At 41.3% G+C, this 18,016-nt stretch overlaps 1 long non-coding RNA gene across 1 annotated transcript; it reads right to left on the bottom strand.

Moving 5' to 3' along the window:
• Positions 1–1,467: 1,467 nt before the first annotated feature.
• On the bottom strand, positions 1,468–16,685 carry LOC306641515. Its single transcript, XR_013758180.1, has 3 exons — positions 16,601–16,685; positions 3,392–3,456; positions 1,468–1,814 (listed from the first exon to the last, which is right to left on the bottom strand). It is a non-coding gene; the product is annotated as an uncharacterized lncRNA (long non-coding RNA).
• Positions 16,686–18,016: the final 1,331 nt, after the last annotated feature.

Raw genomic sequence — 18,016 nt, 5'->3', positions numbered from 1 at the left:
CTTCTGATTTTCTGGGGAGATAATAATTTATAGATTGAAAGGTATGTTCCTTGCATTGATAACCCATTGAAACTAGTCCCCACTGAAAGAAAATATAACCTGCATTTTTAAGGCAAGTAATTTTCAGTGGCCCAATCGTCATAATACCTTGTTTTCCTGTGGCATTTTACTGTTTATAAAGCACTTTACATATGTGATCTCATTTTATCATCATAGCCATTGGGTAAGGCAAATATTGTGCCCATTTTACAGATAAGAAAAATGAGACCCAGGGAGAGGGAGGAACGAGGAAAGGTTGGTCAACAGGTTTTAGGTTATAGTTAGGAAAAAAAAATGTTCTGTGTGTAATTGCACTGTAAGATGACTGTAGATAACCATAATGTACTATATATTTCAAAAAAGCTGGAGGAAAGGATATTAAATGTTTTCAGCTCAAAGAAATATAAGTATTTGTGGAGGTAAATATGTTTACCTAGATTAGAACATCACACAATGTGTACAGGTATTGAATCATTATAGGGTACCTTATAAGTGTACATACATTTTAATGTGTCAATTAAAAAATTTCTAAGTAAATAAAAATAAAATTTTAAAAAGAAAAGAAAAATGAGACCCATAGAAATTAAGAAGCTTGGGCTGGGGAGATAGCTTAGTCGGTAGAGTGCTTGCGTTGTAAGCACAAGTCCCTGAGTTCGATCCCCAGCACCGCAAAAAAAAAAAAAAAAAAAAAAAAGAAAGAAAGAAAAGAAATTAAGAAGAAGCTTTAAGAAGCTTTCTCAAAATGGTGAGGGGTATAGCTCAGTGGTAAAGCACTTACCTAGCATATGAGAGGCCCTGGCTTTGGTCTCCAGCACTCTCAAAATCATACATCCAGTTAGTGTCAGAACCAGCCCTTGAACTTGGGCCTCCACAACTCCACAAATTTTCATCACTATAATAGAATTGTTTTTAACAGCAAAAAATCTGACATAGAATCAAACTGGTGTTTTAGGTTTTGTTGCTGGTCCTACTTTATTGTGCTATGCTTGTTAATACCACTGTCATCTTGGAAAGAAAATATAATACTGGATGGAGCTCCCTGTAGATGCTGAAGTGTCAAGAATGGAGCAGTTTAATTATCTGCAATCTTACGCCCCCCTATACACCCATAAATAAAGGGAAGTAACTAACCCTTTGTGCCCTCTTGCACCACATCTAGATGCCTGAAATTAGAAATATCCCAGTATTGTGACCTGAATTGCCTTCACAGGAAGTTCTGCTTTTTAAATTAAAACTCTAGTCATTTTCTTTCCAGTTACTCTTATTACCATGTGGTTCTGGACAAAGAATTCCCAGGAAAGCTGTCCATGTACATGTGAGATGAAGACAATCATGATGCCTGCTTCCTACCTACCTGACAAAAGTGTTGGGAAAAGCAGTAAGATAATGTCTGTCATGTGTTTTAAATGCCTAGAAAGAAAGACAGGGTTCACAAGCAAGGGTATAATTATATTGAGTCACCAATGATATCATCGTCTATAGTTTACATATGTGGTTGTTGCCTAAGACACTGCTGAATATAATTTGGCCATCATATTTGATGCTTTAAGGACATGATGATGTTACAATAAATTAGCAGAAAATTCCACATTGGGGAAGGAAGGTATCCTTTTCTTTTCAATTCCTGTACGACTGAAATTTATTTTGGGCTATCTTTTCCAGCTGGTCTTGCAATTAGGACCACCTCCAAGGTTCACAAAGCTCTCCTTCCATTTCTTCATCAGTCAGGTGATTTCCCCTCTAGCTTGGTCTGGAAGCTATGGTGGGAGAGTGACCTGTAGAGTAGAGGAGAGAAAATGTGTTCAACTCTGCTGAGGGATCACCAAAATTTGGAAACCCAGAAGGAGGATTTCTTTCTTTCTTTTTATGGTACTAAAGATTGAACCCAGGACCTCATGCATGCTAAGCAAGTGCTCAACCACTGAGCTGCATCCCCTAATGGAGGATTTGTATGATCAAGCAACTGGAAAACCTAACTGTTAGACCTGTTTCCCTAGAACAATGTGCTGTCTGTTGCCTCACAGGACCAGACCAGATGACCTCCCAACCACCATTTGAATTTGTTTAAAAGAATAATTCTAAAAATTAAAACCATAGTTCATGACATAATAAAGAACATTTTAGTATGACAGGCACTATGTGAAGTACTGGGGATACAAAAGTTAAAACACTATTTCTCAGAAAAATGGCTGTCCTTGGAGGACATAAGCAAGCACTCAGATAGGACCAGCACCCAGCACAGTGTCTGACACACAGTAGGACTGTAAGTGTACTTGCTGAATGAATGGGCAAAAGGGTGCTGCAAGGTAGTAAGAACCAAAAGAAAGGCACAGGTGTGTGGAAAGAGGTAAGAAGGCATCTAACCAAGAGCAAGAGAGCCAGACATGCTGGTGCACGCCTATAATCCCAGTGAATGGGGAGGCTGAAGCAGGAGGATCTCAAGTTCAATCAGCCTCAGCAACTTAGTGAGGCCCTAAGCAACTTAGCAAGGCCCTGTCTCAAAAATAAAAGTAAAAAGGACTGGGGATGTTGCTCAGTGGTTAAGCACCTTTGGGTTCAATCTCTGCCAGCCTGGGCAATTTAGTGAGGCTCTGTCTCAAAATAAAATTTTTTAAAAGGGCTGGGGATGACACTCAGTAGTAGAGCAGCCCTGGGTTCAATCTCCAGTACTGTCTGGGGGGCGGGAGAATGACAATACAAGGAGGCAGAAAGAAAGACCATGCGCAATGCTGCACATAGGACAGTGTGGGAAAGCATGCAGCTGATGACGCCGAGAACATAGTGTGTCAGGCTCTTTATTCTATTTAATTCTCTTTAAAAAAAAAGGCCAGTCATAGCCTACTAAAGTTCTCAACCCACCACGTGAAAAAGAATTTTCCCTTCTATATATCCGTTGGCCTTGCAATTGAGAACTAAACAGCAGAATTTAAATGTTTGCTGAGGAGCTCTTAAATTTCTATATTTAGGCACAATCTGTTTCCATTCCATTTCAAAGTTATTCTTTACAGAGTCACAACCAACAATCTGTATTACTTCCCAATGGCTGCTATAACAAATTGCCACAAACCAGGATGACCAGAAATAAATTTATTCTCTCAAGGTTCTGGAGGCCAGAAGTCTGAAGTTCATATCACTAGGCTGAAATCAAGGTGTCAGCAGGGTCACACTCCTCCTGAGGCTCCACAGGAGAATCCGTTCTTTGCCTCTTTTTACAGCTTCTGGTGACACTGGCAACCTTTGGTTTGTGACAATACCACTGCCATCAGTTTCCCTGGTCCCATTGTCTTCTGTCTGTTAAATCTCCCTCTGCCTCCCTCTTATAAGGATAAACGTGATTGCATTTAGAGCCCACCTGAATGATGCAGATAATCTCCCATCTCTGGAGCCACAATGTAATCCCATCTGCAGAGTCCTTTTCTGCCATGGAAGGTAACATTCACAGGTTTCAGGGATATCATTGGGAGCAGAAGAGGCATTATTCAGCCTGCCACATTATCTGTATCTGAATCACTGAATGTCCAGTACAAACCTCGTGAATATTATCTTAGTTTTTTGTATTGCTATAACAGAGCACAGAGTGGGCAATTTGTAGGAAAAGGGAAAGAAAGAAAGAAGGGAGGGAGGGAGGGAGGGAAGGAAGGAAGAAGGAAAGAAAGAAAAAAAGAAAAGAGAAAGAAAAGAAGGAAGAAAAGAGAGAAAGAAGAAAGGAAGAAACAAAGAGAAAAAGAGGAGAGAAAGAAAGAGAAAGGAAAAGAAGAGAAAGGAAAGGAATGGTAAGAAAGGAATTCACTTGGCTCACGGCTGGGAGGCTGGGCAGTCCAAGATGCAAGGGCAGCGTCTGGTCAGGGTTTTCTTTACTTCATGGCTGAAGGAAGGCAGAAGCACAAGAAGGCAAGTGAATATGAGGGAGGCAAACTCACTTTCCTAACCTCACGATGTCTAACTCACTCCTGTGGTAATGACATCGGTCAGTTCACAAGGGCAGAGCCTCCTGATTTAATTGCCTCTTATTAGGCCCCACTTTTCAACACTATCGCAGTGAGGATTATGTTTCCACTGCATGAATTTTGGGAGACATATTCAAACTAGAGCTAGTATTTCAGCTGAGTTCCTCTCAACTCTTCTTTAGAAAGGCAGAATCACCCCTCTCCTCTTGCCTTAGGGGAGGAGAAAAATGGGCAAAAAAGAGAAACTTTTACTGAGTACGTTATTTGTCAAATGATGTACATGCATCTTCATAACAAGATTGTGGGACGCTATTGTCACCATTTTACAGATGACAAAAATGAGGCTCAGAGAGGCCAAGTGACTTGTCCAAAACCTCTCAGCAAGTAAGTAGTGAACAGAATTTGAACATGTATCTTTCTGATTTCAAAGTCAATGTCCTTTCCACTGCATCAACAATCCTCAAATTCCAGTAACATGCCAACATGTTTAATGGAAAAAAATTTTTCCACAGACCCCAGTTTGAGAAACAACTGATTTGGTGGAAACGGTGATGCAAGCCTGTAATTCCAGTTGCTAGGGAGGCTGAAGCTGAGGATTGCACCTTAGTAAGGCCCTGTCTTGAAAAAAAAAAAGGGGGGGGGGCGTGCAGCTAGGAGGTAACTCAGTGGCAAAGCACCCCTGGGGTAAATAACCAGGAAAGGAAGGAAGCAGGACGCGCGGGGGGTGGGGTGGGGTGGGGGCGGCAAACAACTGACTCAAGGAACTAAATTTCATTCTGTAAAAGCATTTTTTTTTTTTTTTTGGTACCAGGGATTGAGCCCAGGGGTGTTTAAACACTGAGCCACATCATCAGACCTTCTTTATATTTTATTTACAGACAGGGTCTCACTGAGTTGCTGTGGCTGGCTTTGAACTTGCAATAATCCTGCCTCAGCCTCCCAGGCAATGGGATTACAGGTGTGAGTCAATTCATACAGCTAAAAGCATACATTTTAAAATGCTCAAGTTGTTCCCATATCCTGGTCACTGATAGACCTCAGCTACAGACACCATAGTACTCGTTATTCTTGAGAACTCCATTTTAGACAATCTTAATAGGAGGACTCAGGATGGCTGCATTTCATCTGTGCTTCTCAATTGCTTAGGAAGGACTTCAATGACACAAAGCATTTACCAGTAAGATTTTACCACCAATGTGTTAATATTATAGAGGTGAATAATTATTTCCACCACAGAGATGCTTGAACTTCAGCTGGATTGAAATAAATGACTGAGGCTTTTTCTGAGCTCAATCTGAATGAAATTTTATCTGGATGTTTCATGAAAGCTGTGCAGATGGAAAATGATACCTTCATTCTGGCACATGTAACCACTCAAACTTGTAGTAACATTGAAGACTAATGCTTATCAAGCAATTATTTGATCATAATTACTAGGTGCCAGGTACTAATTCATATGAATTAATGTAATTTTTTTTTTTTTTTGTACTGGAGATTGAACCCAGGGGCACTTTATCACTGAGCCACGTCCCCAACCCTTTATGTTTTATTTTGAGACAGGGTCTCACTAAGTTGCTGAGGTTGGCTTTGAATTCGAGATCCTCCTGTCTTAGCCTCCCAAGCTGCTAGGATTATAGGCATGCACCACCAAACAGCTGAAAAGTCAGATTCTTTTTTTTTTTTTTTTTTTTTTAGCTTTTCTTTCTTTACGTTGATGGACCTTTATTTCATTCATTTATTTATATGTGGTGCTGAGAATCAAACCCAGTGCCTCATACATGCTAGGCAAGCACTCTACCACTGAGCCACAACCCCAGCCCCAAAAGTCAGATTCCTTTATCAAATGATAAGACTGAGGCATAGAAAGTTTAGGGGTATACTTTGGATCTGAAATGTCCCCCAAAGACTTACTTGTTTAAAAGCTTGGTTACTAGTCAGTGTGTTATTGGAAAGCAGTGGAACATTTAAGAAGTGGGGTCTAATTGGAAGAAGTCAGGTTGTTAGGGGTGTGCCCTTGAAGGGGATATTGAGACCCTGGCCCTCTTTTTGCTTCCTGGCTAACACAAGGTTAGCAGCCTCCTTTTATAGGGTTCTACTTTTCAACACTCCCGCCATGATGTGCTGCCTCACCACATGCCTAAAAACAACACAGAAAACTGACCATGAACTAAACCTCTGAAATTGTAAGACAAAATAAACCTTTTCTCTTTATAAGTCGATAATCTCAGATATTTTGTCACACTGACAGAAAGCTGACTAACACAATTAAGTTATTTCTTCAAAGTCACCAGCTAATAAAAAGTGTAGCAGTAGCCAGGTGCAGTAACTCATACCTGTAGTTTCAGCTGTTTGGGAGGCTGAGGCGGAAAGATTGCTTGAACCCAGGAGTTTGAGGCCATCCTGGGTCACATAGCAAAATCCGATCTCAAAACAACAACAAAAACAATGATAAGGTATAAAGCTATGACAAACAATGGATAGATTATAGGCGATACCACTGAATGCTCTCCTTGTCACACTGTTAAAATAAAAACCAAGTTCCAGAAAAGTTTTTTTTTGTTTTTGTTTTTGTTTTAAGCTCTACAGCTAGGATTAAACCCAAGTCATCTCGTTACAGACACCATCTTCTAATACAACAGCTAACAAAGATGTTTACTCTGTGTCCAGACTTGTCTCCTGGATCCAGTCTGAGACCTGAAATGTTACACAAATCATCAGCCCTGTCCTGCTTCCTCCATGTTTGTTGTTCAGTCACCCAGGGACACAACCAAAGGTGAAATGACACTATATCTGTTTTGGATACTAGAAATCCCAATCCACTTTACCTATCACCCATTCCCAACAGTCTCACAGCAGAGAGAAAAATGGAACACCCCTTCCACCCAACACTGCAGACACTGTAATCCCTCAGTCTACTGTTGTGAACTTTTCCCTTTAAAGAATTCCTTGGGGAAATGCTGAGGTTACAGGAGAGGCACCATATGGCTTATCTCGATTCTCCTAGGAATAGGTGGGCCTCTAATTCCAAGAGATCCCTTGAATCCTTCATCATTTCTTCGTTTTTCACAACTCAGACATTCTTTCATGCTGATTATTAAACCTTGTCCATTTAGTGAAATTCAGTTCTCATGGGAATTCTGATCCAGGTGACTGACTTCCTGCATATAACCATGTTGTCTAAGGTTCACACATACTTAGAGATCTGATTTTGTCTTTTTTAGCATGTGTTCCTAGGAAGAATAAGACCCCAGTGTCAAATATGCAAGGGTGCATTCTATTTAAAATAATAGGTTTGTTTTCTTTGTTTGTGTTTCCAGGAGGCATATTCCTGGGCCCTGTCTGACTGAAGAATCTAATTACCTGAGCTTAGAAACCCCTTTCCTATGAGTAGACTGATAATTCTTAAGAGGCCCTAGGCAACCATGAAAGCTATGCAAATACACTGACAATCAAGAAGCAACTGATTGCCAAAAATTGTAATAATGCAGAGATTACATAAAGTTAATTCTTAGAAGTTCTTAAATTGTAACTCACTTACTCTGAGATGAACATATATCCATATGGGTTCCAAAATAAAGGGATTTTTCTCATCTCTTAATCACTGGTTTCCAGTCTACTCCTAAGATTCCAAACTCTGAAGTGGTCAGCCCCACCAGTTTTCTCCTACATAGTCCAGTTTGAGGTCTGTGTCTGGCATCTCAGAATTCAGCAACAGCCACAGTAACACCAACATTGTCCTTGAACTTCATCATTTGGACTCTGGATTCAACCTTGATGTTTGGACATTTATGAGCAGAAAGTTACATTCCCAAATAAGGAAGTCAATGAAAGATCCATGTTTACATTTTCTACTCCTTTCCAATTCCCTGCACTTATACGGCCCTTCTCTGAGGTAATATCAATCTATTTAATTGGCTTCCCTAAACTGTAAGTTCTGAGAAAAACAACAACAACAACAACAACAACAAAAAAAAAAACAATCCTTCACATATTTTGTTTTCCCTCCACTTCCCTTGGTTAGTGAGCTACAGAAGTCTGTGTGACTGACAATCTCACAGCTAGATGGGCAGTCATCTGACTCCTGGTCCCTGGGGAAGTAGGGGGGGATTGGTAATTCTTATTTTATTATTGAGTATGGATTTGACTAAGAGAGGTCAGTTCCTCTGAGGGGCAGATTTTCAACCAAATGAAAATGAAACATTTTCTATTTCAGGAATCCAAAATGAAAGAACACCACACCATATGCCACTCTGGGGAGGGGAGTTCACTCTTGACATCTTTTTTTTTTTTTTGGTGGTGCTGGGGATTGAACCCAGGTACTTTTTTATGCTAGGCAAACATCCTACCAACTGAGCTATATCCCCAGCCTGGGAGTTCACTTCTGAACAACATTATCTGCTTTTGCCCCTGCCTCTCCAAGACTCTCCATCCTTTATAGAATACAGTAGTTCTCTCTTATTCACAAAGAATCTGCTCCAAGACCCCCAGTGGATGCCTGAGACCACAGCAGCAAATCCTATACATACTGTTTTTTTCCTGTATATACATACCTATGATAAAGTTTAAGTTATAAATTAGTCACAGTAAGAGATTAACAACAATAATTATTATTAACTAATAATAAAATAGGATAATTATAACAAAATACTATAATAAAAGTTATTTAAAATGTATGGATTGTTGATTTCTGGAATTTTCCATTTAATGTTTCCAGGCTGCTGCAAATAACAGATAAGGTGTTGCGGGGGGGACTACTAGATGTCAATGTTATGTACACTGGTCATTCTGGCTACCCAGTCTTTAAACATCCTTTCCCTTTGGGGGAACTATGAGAAGAAGGGAGAAAGGACTCCATTTCCTACTGTAGAAGTCAAAAGGGCAGTTTCCCTCTTTGCTCTACCAGTTAGAAAACCAGCACATCACCTGGGCTCAGCCGGTCATAGACCCCACTAGGACATGATGCCTGTGGGGAGACAGATGTCACCTGGAATGGTCATGATGGTGTTGAGTGGCAGCATGACAAGGAGTGTTCAGGGGTGTCAGGACACAGCAGCATGATGACAAGTGTCCAGCAGGATAGCACTGGTGGCAGCATCCTAGGCACATTATCCCTATGCTCCATACTAGATCTTGGTTGTGCCTTGTCTAACTTGCTTTTATTCATTTCCATCACCTGTTCTCCAAGTTTCTCATGGAGTCTGTGAGCTATACAACACTCTTCCAATAAATTTATTTTCCACTTAAGATTTTCATTGGGGCTGGGGATATAGCTCAGTTGGGAGAGTGCTTGCCTGTCAAGCACAAGTCCCTGGGTTCGATCCCCAGTATGGCAAAAAAAAAAAAAAAAAAAAAAAAGAAAGATTTTTATTGGTTGCCACCAGGAAGTCCAACTGAAATTCCATCCTCTCCTTCATGAACACATGACCCTGGAACAACTCAGTGTGGTGGACTTGATCAGGATGCTTCCTTCCCTCACACTGACCCTCCCATAATGTGGCAATTGCTCAAATTTTTATTATATCTGCAGAGGCTGTGTGCACTCCAGGAACAGCCATGGAGGGACTTAGAAGACAAGTGCCATAGGACCCTGAGCAAACCAAGATGAACGGAAGGATGGATCTGAGAACTTCTCAGCAAGGAGTGGATATATTCACTTAAGAACAAATAAAAAGGGGCTGGGGTCGTGGCTCTGTGGTAGAGTGCTTGCTTAGCACGTGTAAGGCAGTTGGTTCGAACCTCAGCACCACAAAAAATAAACTATTGTGTCCATATAAACTAAAAAAGAAGAAGAAGAGGAAGAACAAATAAAAATAACCTGGGTGTGGAGGCACATGTCTGTAATTCTAGTGACTTAGGAGGCTGAAGAAGGAGGACTGAAAGTGCAGGCAGCCGTGGCAACTTAGTAAGACCTTGTCCTGCTCCCCACCCCAAAATAAAACAGAACTGGGGATATAGCTCAGTGGTAAAGGACCCTTGGGTTCAATCCCTGATACAAATAAATAAATAAATAAATAAATAAAAAAGAACAAATGAAAAACATTTTGTATATTGATTTTTTTAAAAAAATATTTATTTTGATTTATGATCCAAATATAGAAATAATTCATGTGCATTGTGGAAGATTTGGGGAAAAAAAACAGAAAATAGGAAAAAAACTTCCCCTATCATTCTACCAACCACCAACAGTCACAATTGAGATTTCAGTGTGCTTCTAATATATTTTTCTATCTATAAAAATCATTTCATAATTATGATCATCCTAGTTTATTGCCAATTAAAATTCTGAGAAGAGCAGAAATATTGCCATTATATGCTTATGTGTATGTGTGTATATGTAAATATACATATGTATGAAATATATATTTATACATTACACACATATACATATATATGGAAATGTATTGGAAAACACTTATAAACACACACACGTGTGTGTATGTGTGTGTATCCCTCAGTGCTATATATAAAGGAGAGCGAACTTTATCTTTTGACTAAAAGCAGCATTTTCAAAGGATCCAATCAAACACTTACCACTGTTTGTTAATACCTACTATAGACAAAAAAAGAAACTTTCCTGATCACGTAAGTTTAGGAAATGCTGAGTTCAGGTTGAATGTCTTTTCTTATTGCATGAATTTTAGAGCTTGAGTGAATGCGTGTGTGTGTGTGTGTGTGTGTGTGTGTGTGTGTGTGTGTGTTTTGCTGGGGATTCAACATGTGAAGCAAGTGCTCTTCCACTGTGACTCTCAAAGACAGCATTTCCCAAACACATTTAACCACAAAACTCCGCGATGAAGTATTATTCTCCTTCTTCTTCTCCTTTTTCTTCTCTTTTGCGGTACTGGTGGTTGAATCTGGGGGAACTCTTCCAGGGTAACTCTTCTGGGGGAACTCTACCACTGAGCTACATCCTCAGCCCATTATTATTATTAATATATTGTTGTTATATTTTGAGACACAGTTTTGCTAAGTTGTCTGTGTTGGCCTTGAACTTAGCATCCTCTTGCCTCAGCCTTCTGAGTTAATGGAATTACAACCATGGGCCATCATGCCTACTAAAGCATATTTCTCAGGACTGGCATCATAAGGAGTGCAGACTGACCCAGAAAATTTAGAACTTCCTATTGTGTTCCTTCCTCTTCCTTCCAGTTCTGAAGAACCAGTTCAGAGTTGGGAGGAAGAAAAAGAGAATGTATGATGCATACAAGCAACATTTGGGAAAAAAAAGAACTAGAATGGGGCCTCAGAAGTGATTTCCCTCTGCTGACATATTTATACACATGAACGTGATTGAGGGCCTGAGGTTCATAGACAAACATCACAAATTCCCACCTGAGATAACTGAGAAAAAGCAATGCTGAATTCTAAAGGAGCAATCTTGACTTGGGAAATGTTACATAATGAGTTTACCCCCACTTAAGTATAAAATCCAATTAACTTACTAGAACACTGCATTGCCAGACTAAAAGCGATTAGCTTGATGTTACCCACTATCATTTTAGTACTTTCCCTTTACCCTGAAAAGACAGTCCCATATGGTAATTTTTTTTAATGGAACACACAATGACAAATGAAAATAAAGGAACACAAGATGATCACTGAGGGTGAGGACAATGTCCTCATTGGAACAAAGCACTTCCAGAAGAAATCCTATTTTTGCATGTGTTAGTCAACTTTGTGTTACTGTAAAACAAAACAAAACAAAACAAAACAAAAAAACAAAAAACAAGATCCTGAGATAAGTTGACTTAAAAAGAGAAATGTTTATTTTGGCTCACAGTTTCAGAGGTTTCAGTCCATAGTTGATTGGCTCTGTCACTTTTTTTTTTTTCTCAATTTAATTTTTTAAAGGAATTTTTTTGATGGACCTTTATTTTATTCATTTATTTATATGTGGTGCTGAGAATTGAACCCAGTGCCTCACACACGTTAGACAAGCGCTCTACCACTGAGCTACAACCCCAGCCCCGTAGCTCCATCACTTTTGGGCCTGGGATGAGGCACAGTGGGAGCATGCATCAGAAGAAACGGATCACTTCGTGACAGCTGGGAAGTGAAAGAGAAAAAAGTAAGGGGCCAGAGTTCCACCCCCAATGACCTAACTTCCTTCCACTAGGCCCCACCTCCTAAAAGTTCTACCACAGATTGGGACCAAGTCTTTAACACAAGGGGCCTTCTGGAGACATTCCAGATCCAGACTATAGCACTGCCCTGTCACTTTCCCAACTGACCTAGTATCTGGTGAGTCTCCAAGTAGAGTTTCCCCAGAACCTGTGAATTCAGCCAGAGAAAAATAAAAAAAAGCATGACTTCTTCCATTAAACCAAGTCTGAATGTCAAATTGCAATTTTAACATATGCAGAAATTGAGAGAAACAGAAGTTAAAAAAAAGAAACCTAAAATGGGTCAGGTTCCTATTATTCATCACTTGGGGATCAGCTCTGTGAACTTACTTTGGGTCAAAATCCAGCCACAGCTGAGCATAGCGGTTCATGCCTGTAATCCCAGTGATTTGGGAGACTGAGGCAGAAGGATCTCAAGTTTGAGGCCACCTAAGCAACATAGTGAGGTCCTGTCTCAAAATAAAACATGACAAGGGCTATAGGTATATAATTCAGTGGTACAGAGTTCCTGGGTTCTATCCCTAGTACTGGGGGAAAAAGATCGACAAAACTCCTAAACTTTCTGTTGGCTGTCTTTTGTGGAATATACTAAATGTTTAGGAAAGTCTGGAAAATACCAGAGTTCAAAGGTACCTTCTTTCTGTGAAGGAGTCTAAAAGACATTCTAGGGCAACTTCCTAATGTTTCAGTTGAAACTTTCTTGGTGCTTCTGTTTGGTGAACTGCTCAGCTGCCTCCCATTATTGAGCCACACAGTACCCTTGAGAGGGAAATGGAACCTGAGAATGTCAAAGCTGGAGAGGACCTGAATGGTCATCTCCTCCAGCCCAACCCCCTCTGTTTACAGATCTGAAAACAGGGAGCCTGAAACCCACCCAGGATCCTGAGAGTGAATGTGCTTCCCTCCCTTCTTCTATTTTTGTGCAATTTTCCCATGGCATCCCGCCAGAGCATCTACACCAGTAATGTCTAGAGGATTTATGAGGCCAAGCGATCCTTTGGGTTTCTACACAGACCTAAACAGGAAACCCACACAAGGAAATGCCCTTTCTGTTTGCAGGCCGAATTCCCAGGATGCTTTCACCAGAGTGCCCTGGCTGGAACAGAACAAAGGCCTGGCACAACAAATGCCCTTAGATCTGAAGGCAGATGTGCCCTCACTACCCCTCCTTGTTCCCTCCCCAGTGCAGGAGGCCTTCAGCTAATTTAATGAGAACAAGCCTTTCTTTTCTCAGACCTCAGCTTAACTTTCTCCATTGCTGTAGATGCTGGATGGGGTCAGTTAAGAGACACCCATTCCTTGGATCTCCAGGTAGGTGTCAGGGTGTTACTTCTCCCCCAGTGCCAAGTCAATTAACCTAGGCAAGCCTTCTGGTTTCCTTAGCCAGGCATCCTTGCTCACACCTCTCCTGTTCTTTCTCCACATTTCCCTTAAACCCCAGAGGATGCCTGAGGGCTGGAAAAAGATGTGTATTGGGGCCAGGCATATATCTCAGTGATTAAGTGCTTGCCTAGCATACATGAGACTCTGGGGTTTTCCCGAAGCACCACAAAAAAAAAAAAAAAAAAAAAAAGTACATTTCCCAACCAAGGGGTAGCCAGATGCCACCACCGCTGCACACTGTGACGGCCACTCAACTAGACCCAGGCATCTCACCTTTGCTGCAACACCAGGGTCCTGCCAAATCTCCTCCCCCATTGAATTAGTCCATCTACTGGTGTCTAACTATTCTAGCCCATGAGGGTATGTTTAAATCTCTTCAGCTCTCTGTGAAAAATCTAAAACTTAAGAAAGGGACCGTTGCTCAGGGCTGGACGGGAAGGAAGCTTGCTTTCCTGGCTCAAGGAACAGAACTGCATTGCCAGTGACCCTTTGCCCCCCTCCTCAGGCGTCCCCTCTGGCTCACACCGAAAATAGTCTCTGTCCTCCTTGGTTGGCCCCACCTCCCTCGGGAAAGAAGACACAGGCTTCTAATGAGCCAACAGTATTATCAGAGCTTGACTGTCTTTCAGGAATTACCAGATGTTGGGAAGAGGATAATGTGTCATTTCCTTTAACAAATAGTCTGGGCATCTGTGCATTTCCTTTTGAGCCAGCTCTTTAAGAGAATGTGATGCAGTGACAGTGAAGGCAAATCATCCTGGCTCTACTCTCATGGGTACTGGGACCTCCTCAAACCTTTGGATTTTGAATTTCAACCTCAATAAGAAAATAATTTTTCTGTTTCTTAAAATTTTTCTTGGGGTGCGGGGGATTGAGCCCAGCACCTTGAGCATGCTACACTAGTGCTCTATTACTGAGCAGCCCCATGAAAATATTTCTGTCCCCTCAGAACAGGCAGTGGTTAAAGACAGAACTTTGGGGCTGGGGTTGTGGCTCAGTGGTAGGACACTTACCTAGCATGTATGAGGCTGGGTTCGATTCTCAGCACCACGTATAAATAAGTAAATAAATAAATAAAGTAAAAAAAAGAAAACTTTGGAGACAAGATAAATGTAATACAGGAAAAAGAACATTGTTCACTCATTCCCCCCACATCAGTGGTTCTCAGTAGCAAACTAACATGGACAGTATCACCTAGAAATTTGTTCCACACCCCTCCCCCAATGCCTGCTGAATCTGACACTCTGAGGATGAAGCCCAGCAAACTCTTTTGATAAGCCTTCCATTGAATTTTTATACATTCAAGTCTGAGAAGCACTGGCCCAGATAGAAGTACCATAGGGGTTCTCAGACAGCCAAAAAAGCTTTAGCTACCTTGCAGAGGTGAGAGGAAAGGATGGTACCTGTGGATGAGGCTATTCTGACAAGAGAAAGGTCTGAGAAAGAAAAATGAAAGAATTCAAAATTCAGTTATAGCTATATCTCTGCTCACACTGCACAACTTGTAACATTTCTAGAATATAGTTTAATGATAAAAGAGTATATTCACAGTGTATTTTTCAGTTTAAATAAAATGTACAATGTGGGCCCAATAATCTAAAATGTATGTGCAAATCAATCAACATATAAAAGAATTAGAAGATTATCTATCAAAATATCAACAATGATTGTCCCTGGGTGATGGGTTACAGATCTTTTTTGGTGAGAGGGGTTGCTGGCTCATGCTAAGCATGCACTCTACCACTGAGCTATCCCTGCAGCACCTGGATAATAGATGTTTTATTTTATATTTTTGGACACAAGATCTTACTGTGTTGCCTAGGCTGACCCTGAACTCCTGGCCTCAAACAATCCTCCTGCCTCAGTCTTCCAAATAGCTACATAATTTTTACTTCATCCTTTATGGGTCTCCCACACCCCATTTTTATATAATAAATAGGTATTTTTTATAACAAATTATTTTTTTTAAATGAAGGGACAAGCTTGTTGGGTCAAACAGTCATTTAAACAAATTTGTATAGCCACCTCCAGAGACTACTTCTCCAAGAATTTATGTCGCACAGATAATTAGCACCACCTGTTACATTTGTGCTAAAACGGGCATGCAGAAGGTTGAATTCGGAATGTATAAAGAGGTTGTTAAACTCATCAGCTCCAGTTGAAACCGGCACAGCAGGAACAGCGGCAGAAAAATGTGAGCTGGAGCCCACCCTGGGGCCCCACGCCCAAGTTGGGGCGGTGCCTCCAGCGCCTGAATCTGGATGGCTGGGTGTTCTCAGAAACCGCAGGGACCCCTGTCCCTTTGGATAGCTTTGTTCAGGAGCCCCAGCAGCCTCTCGATTTTAACACCCTGATTTCCTAATAGGGATATGCCCCTGGCAAAAACAAAACAAAACAAAACAAAAACACTGAACAAGCCCTCAAAAGCCCAGAAAGGAAGAAAGGACAATGGAACGTGATGTAAGGGTCGCAGAACAGCCAGTGACTCAGCGCTTCTGCGCCATCAACACCAGCTGCAGCCCGTGGTGGTGCAGAACAACAGAATGGACACACACACACACACACACACACACACACACACACACACACAAATCTCTCACTGCCAGGAGAGTGGCCAAAAAAAAAAAAAAAAAAAGGTTGACTCAGACGGTGCTGCAAAAAGGACTCAGAATGAAGGATTTCTAAAGCTGCAAGGAACCTAGCAGAATATATATAATATCTAAAAATGTTGGACCTTAATTCAAGTTTCTATCTGTCACTATCTTTTATCAAAATCCCCCCCCCCCCCCCACGCACACACAGAGCTAGACACTTGCCACTAGCCTAAATTCTCCAAACTGGAACTAGAATCTGCTTACAGGCACATCTCTGTATCATACGAATTCCTTTGGAAACATCACAGGTTGAAATTTGGTTAGTGTGGTTGATTTCTTTGTGGGCTTCCCAAGACTTTGGGTAGAAATGCCCACCCTTTGTAAGTCATGGGAGGGGCTGGGAGAAGATGTTGCATAGACTACAAATGTGAGTGGGAATCTATTCCACAGGCAATTACTCTGTGTGCAAATGTATCATCTTATGAAAAGGTGGATTAGTAAATTCAACCCTTACCTCATTCCAGGAGTCTGTTGAAGCAACCTCTACCGTGGAGTCTGATGGGCTCCTCCCACACATCCCAGATGCCTCTGTTCCCATCAGACCCAAGGCAAGGAACTCTGCAGATTAGACTGGTCCCAGAGGGCCTGATGTTCACCATTAACCATCAAATCTGTTCGTTAGACCAGCACTGCTCATGAAATGTGATTTTTATAAAGCAACTTTATTTACTTATTTAGTCATTTTGTGATATTGGGAATTGAATTCAGGATTCCTCTTCCACTAAGCTACATCCCTAGACCCCCTTTTAACATTTTTATTTTGAGACAGGATCTCGCTAAATTGCCTAGGCTGACCTGGAACTTGCAACCCTCCTGCCTTAGCCTCCTGAGTCACTAGGATTACAGGTGTGTGCCACTGTGCCTAGCTAAGCAACTTTATGTTATCCACCATTGCGCCTTCAAAATTTATTCTATCAGGAAAATGCTTTCCCACCATTGAATAAAAATTCCAAGGACCACAGAATTTTTCTGCTTACTCTGAGGTATTAGTTCATGGCCTGGGCGTTTTACTTTTTGTCTGTGGTGTTGGGGATCAAACCCAGGATCTTGTATGCACACTAGGTTAATACTCTACCACTGAGCTACATCCCCAGGCCTGTGTGGACATTTAAAATCACAAAATACTCTCTTTTTCAGAAATTAGATGACAAGGCCACATATCTAGCTTATTAACATAGTAATATTCATTCTAAGGAGAGGTTTCCCAGACTTTCCATGCCTAGTTTGTAGGAAAGAGCACAGATTTGAAAGCAGCACAGTTCATATCAGCCTCCCAGCTACATCTTGGATCAAACTGAGGCTATCCCACTGGTTGAGAATATCTCATAGGCAGTTCAATGGGACCCTGTCTTAAAACTTTTAAAAATAATGAAAAGGGCTGAGGATGTAGCTCAGTAGCAGAGTACCCCTGAGTTCAACCTCCATCACTCCCCCCACCCCCGCATAGGAAGAAAGAGAAGGAAAAAAAATTAAATCTCTCGGCCTGCTGTCTGTGCCATGAGGCCTACATTTGTTTATCCCTGCTATCTTTGAGTGCAGTCCTTTCCTAAAGGTGGTCCTATTTCTCTTCCTCCATCCCCCTGCTCTGCCAAGGCTGGTGTAGTTTTCTCTGGAGTTCCCCCAAATGCAGGTAGGTCCCAGAGTTCACACACTATGGAAACAAGCAAATGCTACTAGTTAGTGGTTTTTTTCCCCCCCTTTCTACCCAAAACTGGTTATGCACATTTACCAACCTATCACCACATGAAGAGAAAGCTCCCAGTTAGAGCTATGATGAAGAAGGGGAGAGCCTTCACTTCACTTAGGAATCTCTCCGGAATGGCCAGCAAGACGGTGCTAAAGGGAAGCCGAACAGATTTCTTAGGGCCTG

Source organism: Sciurus vulgaris, assembly GCF_902686455.1.
Source record: "Sciurus vulgaris genome assembly, chromosome: 12".
In the NCBI taxonomy this organism is placed as follows: domain Eukaryota; kingdom Metazoa; phylum Chordata; class Mammalia; order Rodentia; family Sciuridae; genus Sciurus; species Sciurus vulgaris.
The sequence above is the reverse complement of the archived record's forward strand: the minus strand, read 5'-3'. Positions and strand labels throughout refer to the sequence as shown.